The sequence below is a fragment of the Sus scrofa genome, chromosome 14, assembly GCF_000003025.6.
Source record: "Sus scrofa isolate TJ Tabasco breed Duroc chromosome 14, Sscrofa11.1, whole genome shotgun sequence".
Taxonomy (NCBI): Eukaryota; Metazoa; Chordata; class Mammalia; order Artiodactyla; family Suidae; genus Sus; species Sus scrofa.
This window is the reverse complement of record NC_010456.5, coordinates 104,183,669-104,192,472: the sequence shown is the minus strand read 5'-3', so window position 1 is coordinate 104,192,472 and position 8,804 is coordinate 104,183,669.

The window sequence follows — 8,804 nt, the reverse complement described above, 5'->3', positions numbered from 1 at the left end:
GTAATTGTAGGCATCGAAACACATTATGGATTATGAGATCATAGAATCATTATCTGTAGTGATCCTCAAAGAAAGAGAAAAAGGGATGGTAGGTGGTAAAGCTGGAAGAATGCTAGCTAGCTAAGAAATGTAGAAAGATTGATAAAATCAAAAAATGTAATAATTCATTCAAGAATCATTGGACACCAAAACCATCAAGTGGACACTGTTGAGGATGAGAATTTTCACAAGGTATCATAGTATCACCCCAGTTGATTAGATTCTGGATATTTTTTAAGCTATAAAAGACTTTCCTATAAAAATGGAGATAACAGGGGAAAACTGAACAGGGATTGTGTGTGAGATGACATTATTAAACTAATGGTCATTGTTTTAGGTGTGATATTGGTATTGTGGGTAAAATGTCCTTATTCTGGGAGATACAAGCTAAGGAATTTAGGTGTGAAGGGTCATGAAATCTGCAACTTTTGAATCAGCATACACACACACATATACATATGTACATATATGTAAAGAGGGAGATAAACCAAAGTAGAAAAATTGTCACTGACGGATTTAAGTGAGGAGTATACAGACATTCATTGTACTAGTTTCAGCTTCTCTATAGATTTGAAAATTTTAATATAAATACTTTATGAGTTTATATGTTAAAAAGTAAAAACATTGTCTTAGGTTTTTCAAAAGATAAAAATTATTTGAATTATTTGTTAAGTCTGCATACAAGTTCAGGTAGTGCATTGCTCTTGAAAACCATCTGTGCAAGGCTGTTTGCAAATCATTGGTCTCTCCAGGGTCTGGTCTGATGTTGTGCCCCCTCCACTGGTCATAATTCTCCTCACATGGCCTGATAGAGAATTCAAGCCGGTACTGAGAGACTGTGAAAAGTAAAGTGTTCTGTACTAAGGACAGAGACGGGATTTGGGGACGAAGAAAGGACAGGTGTTATGTTAAAGGACTTCACAAATGATGTTTGCATCTTCAAGATTGAGACCTCAGTAAATGAAGCAGATTAACTATGATTATTATTTTCTCACAAAATGTTTCTCCCTCATCTTTGTTTTTCTCCTTTTTCCTCCCCTTCTCCCTTTAGCAAGTGATTGCGATGATTGCTCCAATTCTTGTAATACTCGTACTGTTGATCAATAGCCAGCCTTCCTTCCCCATCTTCATAAATAGTATGGGTTTATAGTTTATTCCGTGCATGACTCAGCCATCAGCCATAAAGATCTAAATCTACAAATGTTCCAAAAATAAATATTAAAATAGCAAGGAAATAATCACTAATATAGGAAAAGGAAGCATCATTCCTTTCTTTGATTTAGCCACAGACCCTGTGAGGTGGATGGGGATCTTAAAAGGCATTGGTATAACATTCCAATTTAGCTACATAATCCTCACCAGCAAATTGAAGCACTTAATTCTGTTAAGCTATATAACACCACCTCTTCTAAATCCAGTCGTCAGATCCATGTTCATTTTGCTATAGTTAAAAAAAAATTACAGCCACATTTGTGAATGTCACATGCATTGAACTACATAATTTTTAATATCACTTGTGTAGGTTTTATAGTTGGTTTTATTGTTTTAAAAGTCATTTGGGGCTTTAAAAGAACTAGATTTTTCCAAAGTTGTCCTTATAATTTTTTTTTCACACAGTCAGAACTAATAAAACAAAACAGTTGTAGCTATTTAATTCAAAATCTCTTGGAGTTTCAATATTTTTTCTCTGCTGGATACTAAAACCAATAAAGCTACATGAGATTTTAATTATATTCTGAATTAAACAAGACCCTCTCTAAAAATTTGGCACCATTTATTTTAGTCACTGTTATTGTGCAAGATACCAGACTTTGTAAAAAGAAGAGAAGGTGGTTCTTACCTCTGATTTATCTAGCAGGAAATTAGGTAATTTTTTTTGCAACTTATTTTCAGTAATGTACATAGATGTCAAACTTCACATTAGCTATAGCTTGAGAAAATCAGTGGATTTTATTATAACTATTTAATTCTATTTTTGCTTACACTAAAAGTTTTTTTAATCTTCAGTTGTTGGAATGACATTTATTAAATCACATATTAAATCATTGTATTATATTTTACTTAAAATTTGACAAAATTAATTAATGTTTTAGGGCTTTACTAACTTACAAAATGCTACTGTGATCAAATAGAAATATCTTGTGCCATGAATGGGATCAGAGCTCTGGAACATACAGGCGATAGTCATCATGCTGCTTCAGTGGTGTTCACATTTTACATACTATAATTACGTAACATCATAATGAGGATAAATTTTACCAACCAGTGAGCTTCGGGTGGAGTTTATGATATTTATTTGCTCAATTTAAAAAAGTGATGAAGGAGTTCCCATCGTGGCCCAGTGGTTAACAAATCCAACTAGCAACCATGAGGTTGTGGGTTCGATCCCTGGTCTCATTCAGTGGGTTAAGGATCCAGCGTTGCCGTGAGCTGTGGTGTAGGTTGCAGATGCGGCTCAGATCTCGCGTTGCTGTGGCTCTGGTGTAGGCCGGTGGCTACAGCTCCGATTAGACCCCTAGCCTGCGAACCTCCACGTGCCACGGAAGCTGTCCTAGAAAAGGCAAAAAGACAAAAAAATAAAATAAATAAAAAAGTGTTGAAGAACTCAAAAAAGATAGAGAACCTTATTTTTTAAATGGGCAAAAGATAACAGACATTTCTCCAAAGATACACAAATGGTCAATAAGCACATGAAAAAAATGTTCTACATCATTAGTCATCAGGGAAATGCAAATCAAAACCACAGTTAGATACCACTTGACACTCATTAGGCTACCTTTGATAATTTCTTTTTTTAAAAAAAACGACAGGAGTTCCTGTCATGGCACAGTGGTTAACGAATCCAACTAGGAACCATGAGGTTTCAGGTTCGATCCCTGCCCTTGCTTAGTGGTTGACGATCTGGCGTTGCTGTGAGCTGTGGTATAGGTCGCAGACAGGGCTCGAATCCCCCATTGCTGTGGCTATGGAGTAGGCTGGTGGCTACAGTTCCGATTCGACCCCTAGCCTGGGAACCTCCATATACCGCGGGAGTGGCCCAAGAAATGGCAAAAAAAAAAAAAAAAAAAAGACAAAAAAATAAATAAATAAAAATTAAAAAACGACAAAAGTTGGTAAGGATGTGTAGATTTAGGAGTTCCCATTGTGGCTCAGTGGTTAACGAATCCAAGTAGGAACCATGAGGTTGCGGGTTCGATCCCTGACCTCGCTCAGTGGGTTAAGGATCCGGCGTTGCCAAGAGCTGTGGTGTAGTTTGGAAAAACAGCTCGGATCCCACGTTGCTGTGGCTCTGTGTAGGCCAGCAGCAACAGCTCAGATTCGACCCCTAGCCTAGGAACCTCTATGTGCCATGGGAGCGGCCCAAGAAATGGCAAAAAAGACAAAAAAAAAAAAAAAAAAAAAAAAAAGGAATGTGTAGATTTAGTACCCTTGTACATTGCTAGTGACAATGTAAAAAGGAGTTTCTGCTGTGGCACAACAGGATTGTTGGAATCTTGGGAGGCTGGAATGCAGGTTCCATCCCCAGCCTGGCTCCGTGGATTAGGGATCTGGTGTTGCTTAGTTCACAACTGCAGCTCTGATTTAACCCCAGGCCTGGGAATGCCATAGGTGGTGGGGCAGCCAAAAAAGAAAAAAAAAAAAAAAAAAAAAACAACAACAACAACAATGTAAAATGAAGCTGCTACTTTAGAAAATCTGTCAGTTCCTAAAAGGTTGAATATAGTGTTTCCATATGACCCAGTAATTCCTCTCCTAGGTATACACCGAAGAAATGGAAACATTTGAAGTTCCCTTTGTGGATCAGCAGGTTAAGAACCCAACTAGTATCCATGAGGATGTGGGTTCAATCCCTGGCCTCACTCAATGGGTTAAGGATCCAGCATTGCTGCAAGATGTGGTGTAGGTCGAGGATACGGCTCGGATCTGACATTGCAGTGGCTGTGGCTTTGATTCGACTCCTAGCCTGAGAACTTCCATATGCCACAGGTATGGCCCTAAAAAAAATAAAATAAAAAAGAAATGAAAACATTTGTCCACACAAAAACTTGTAGACAAGTGTTCAGGTAGAATTATCCATGGTAGCCAAAAAGTAGAAACAACTCAAATGTCCATCCACTGATGAATGAATAAATAAAATTTACATCCAAGCAATGGAATATTACTTGGTAATAAAAAAGAATGAAAGATTAGTACATACTACAGTGTAGATAAACATTTTGCTGAGTGAAAGAAGCCAGATACAAAAGACCACGTATTAGATGATTCTCTTTGTATGAAATGTCCAGCATAAGCAAATCTACAGTCAGAAAGTAGATTAATAGTTGCCTAGGAAGTTGGAGGTAAATGAAGAGTGACTGCTAATGGGTACAGTGTTTTTTTGGGGGGTTTGTTTGTCTTTTATTTTCTTTTTGTCTTTTTAGGGCCACACCCATGGCATATGGAGGTTCCCAGGCTAGGAGTCAAGTCAGAGCTACAGCTGCCCGCCTACACCACAGCCACAGCAATGCCAGATCTGAGCTGAGTCTGCGACCTACACCATACACAGCTCATAGCAACACTGGATTCTTAACCTACTGAGCGAGGCCAGGGATTGAACCTGCATCTTCATGGATATTGGATTTGTTTCTGCTGAGCCACAACATGAACTCCCCAGAATTTCTTTTCTTTTTTCTTCTTTTTTTTTTGCCAAGAAATAAATTTATTAGGATAGGACGTTTATGAGAGATGTCAGTGGGCAAGCAAGGAGGCGCTGCCCCCAGAGTTTCTTCTTGAGGTAGTAAAAATATTCAAGAAGTTATTATAGTGATGGTTACACAACTTCAAAATTTTCCAGATGGAGTTCCCATTGTGACGCAGTGGTTAACGAATCCAACTAGGAACCATGAGGTTATGGGTTCCATCCCTGGCCTCACTCAGTGGGTTAAGGCTCTGGCGTTGCCATGAGCTGTGGCGTAGGTTGCAGATGTGGCTCGGATCTGGCATTGCTGTGGCTGTGGTGTAGGCCAGCAGCTACGGCTCCGACTCGGCCCCTAGCCTGGGAACCTCCATATGCTGCAGGTGCAACCCTAAAAAGACAAAAAAGGACAAAAAAAAAATTTCTAGAAAAAAAAATTAATGGATGAATCATATGGTGTGAATTATATGTAAATAAAGCTTATGTAATTTTTTAATAATAAAAGAGAAAGGATGTCACATGAAAGCCAGTAATGTACCCTACAATAATTTTAACAAGGATTACAATACCAAAAATAATTTTTTTTAATTTTTTTTTCTAGGGCTGCACCTGCAGTATATGGAAGTTCCCAGGATAGGGGTCAAATTGGAGCTGCAGCTGCTGGCCTATGCCACAGCCACAGCAATGCTGGATGCTAGTTCCATGTGCAACTTACACTGCAGCTTGTGGCAGTGCTAGATCTTTAACCCACTGAGCAGGGCCAGGGATCGAACCTGCATCTTCATAGATACTACTGAGGTTCATTACCCCAGAGCCACAATGGGAACTCCCTGTGCTACATTTTTATTTCGAGTTTCTTAGCCATTTTGAGCTCCAGTTTCCTCAAAAGTAGCATAAGGATTGTAATAATGTTTCTTTCATAGTACTCTTAGGATTAAAAGTGATTACATGTAAATCACTGGCATACAGTAAGCACTCAGTAAATAGTAGTTGCTGTGATGATGATGGAGATGACGATGATAATGATGATGATGGCAGGTGCAACAATAACAGTGGACAGGAAGTAGACCAGAGGGCTCTCCTAATTCTCTTCTGAAAATAGAGCATTGCTCTAGTAAATGTTGCTTGAAATAAATGTGCATCATTTGGATTTTGAGAATCTTTGAATCACTTTGCTGTGTATCTGAAACTAACACAGAATTGTAAATCAATTATACTTCAATTAAAAAAAAAGGGAAAACAGGAGTTCCTGTCATGGCGCAGCGGAAACGAATCTGACCAGAAACCATGAGGTTGCAGGTTCGATCCCTGGGTTTGGGATCCGGTGTTGCTGTGAGCTGTGATGTACATCGAAGATGAGGCTCGGATCCCTCATTGCTGTGGCTCTGGCATAGGCCATTGGCAACAGCTCCAATTGGATCCCTAGCCTGGGAACCTCCATCTGCCTCGGGTGTGACCCTGAAAAGATGGAAAAGACAAAAAAATTAAAATTTAAAAAGGGAAAACAAAAAAGTAATTTCTGATAATTTTAAAAGATGAAAAATAAAAGTGTAGCTTGATTTTGTTTTGGCTATTCCAATTGAGTTATCCAGCCAACTAAATGATCTGTAATTCTGTGAGAAAATAACAGCCATTTAAAATAATATTTCTGGGAGTTCCCATCATGGCGCAGTGGTTAACAAATCCAACTAGGAACCATGAGGTTGCGGGTTCGATCCCTGGCCTTGCTCAGTGGGTTAAGGATCTGGCATTGCCATGAGCTGCGGTATAGGTTGCAGACGCAGCTTGGATCCAGCGTTGCTGTGGCTCTGGCGTAGGCTGGTGGCTACAGCTCTGATTAGACCCCTAGCCTGGAAACCTCCATATGCCGTGAGAGGGGCCCAAGAAATGCCAAAAAGACAAAAAATAAAAATTAAAAAAATAAGTAAAATAAAATAATATATCTTTGGCTTTGCTCAAGGCATGTGGAAGTTCTTGGTCCAGAGGTCAAACCCACACCACAGCTGTAACCAAAGCCACAGCAGTGACAATGCCAGATCTGTAACCCACTGAGCCATGAGGGAACTCCTAAAATAATATTTTTAATGAAATGGTTTTAACCAGTTTATTTTCTTTCTCTTCTTCTTCAGAGGAAAAGGTACCAAGTGAGATCTGACATTGATGTTTCTGTTGAACTGAAGCCACTTGCTTCAGCAGAGAATTTGCCACCCAGTTTTCAGTTTCCTTCTAAACAAAAGCTTTTCAACATGGAGATGAGGTTAAACCTAACAGGATATCAGATCAAGTTCTTATATGCTTAGGTCTTTTTACTTACACATTGGAGAAGTATCTTTGAAGGCATGGGAAGTGACCAAAAAGACAGAAAGACTTGGCTGATGAGGGGTTGGAAGAACTAATAAGTAAACATAACAACAATTTTGTTTATTTTTTTTCATCTAGTTCTTAATTTTTATTACTGTTGATAATGATGACAATTTTTCTCTTAATATTTATTAATTGACAATTGATAATACATAGTTACATTTATAATTGATTTTTTTTTTCCCACTGTACAGCAAGGGGGTCAGGTTATCCTTAGATGTATACATTGCAATTACAGTTTTTTCCCCCAAACAATTTTGTTTAAAAGGACTGAAGTAGGAACAAAACAGGCACACATTTGAAAAGATCTCTCTTGAAATCAGCCCCACTATTTATCTAGTAAGTTAGCAGATGTTAACAGGAGACTATACTGACGCTGCTCCCACCTAGGATGTAAAAAGCTGAAAAGACCTCTCTAACAAGAAAAAAGTAGATAAACTACACAATCATAAGTTTTCTGGGAGTTCCCATTGTGGCTCAGTGGAAATGAATCTGACTAGCATCCATGAGGGTGCAGGTTTGATCCTTGGCCTTGCTCAGTGGGTTAAGCATCCGGCATTGCCATGAGCTGTGGTGTAGGTTGCAGACACAGGCTCAAATCCCGAGTTGCTGTGGCTGTGGCATAGGCCAGCGGTTACAGCTCTGATTGGACCCCTAGCCTAGCAACCTCCATATGCCATGGGTGCGGCCCTAAAAAGACAAAAAAAGAAAAAAAGAAAGAAAAAGAAAGGAAAAAGAAAATTTCTGAACCAATCAGAGAGCTAAAGTCTCCAGCCAGCCAAGCACTCTGAGGAAAGGAAGGACTTGCTAATGAGAGACAGGGATGAGCAGTAGCCAACCTGCAGTTGAGCCTGGGAGGAGGAGACACCAGATACTGTGCTAGCATATAAGATGGAGACATGAACCAATAAATACCGTGTGTGTTCTGACTGTTCTACCCACCAGTCATTCTGCCATCTCTCTCCTTCTCCTTGGGCTTCCCTATTCCCTCAGACACAATATTGAAATTGGGCCAGCAAATAACTCTACAGGGGCCTCTAAGTGCTCAAGTGAAAGGAAAAGTTGTGTGTCTCTCACTTTAAATCAAAAGCTAGAAATGATTAAGCCTAAGTGAGGAAGGCATGTTGATAGTTGAGAGAGGCCAAAAGCTAGGCCTCTTGCTTCAGTTCACCAGGTTGTGGATGCAAGGTGAAAGTTCTTGAAGAAAATCGAAATTGCTAATCCAGTGAACACACAAATGGTAAGAAAGAGAAATAGCCTTATTACTGACAAGGAGAAAGTTTTTATGGTCTGGGCAGAAGATCAAAACCGTCATAAGATTCCCCCAGCCAAAACTTAATCCAGAGCAAGGCCCTAATCTCTTCAATTCTATAAAGGCCGAGAGAGGTGAGGAAGCTACAGAAGAAAAGTTTGAAGCTAGCAGTTTGTTTCTGAGGTTTAAGAAGGGAAACCATCAGGAATTCCCATCGTGGTGCAGCAGAAACTAATCTGATTAGCATCCATGAGGAGGCAGGCTCGATCCCTGCCCTTGTTCAGTGGGCTAAGGATCTGGTGTTGCTTTGAGCTGTGGTGTAGGTCACAGATGCAGCTCAGATCTGCTGTGGCTGTGGCTGTGGTGTAGGCCAGCAGCTACAGCTCGATTTGACTCCTAGACTGGGAACCTCCATATACCGCTGATGCAACCCTAAAAACACAAAAAAGAAAAAAAAAAAAAAAAAAGAAAGGAAAC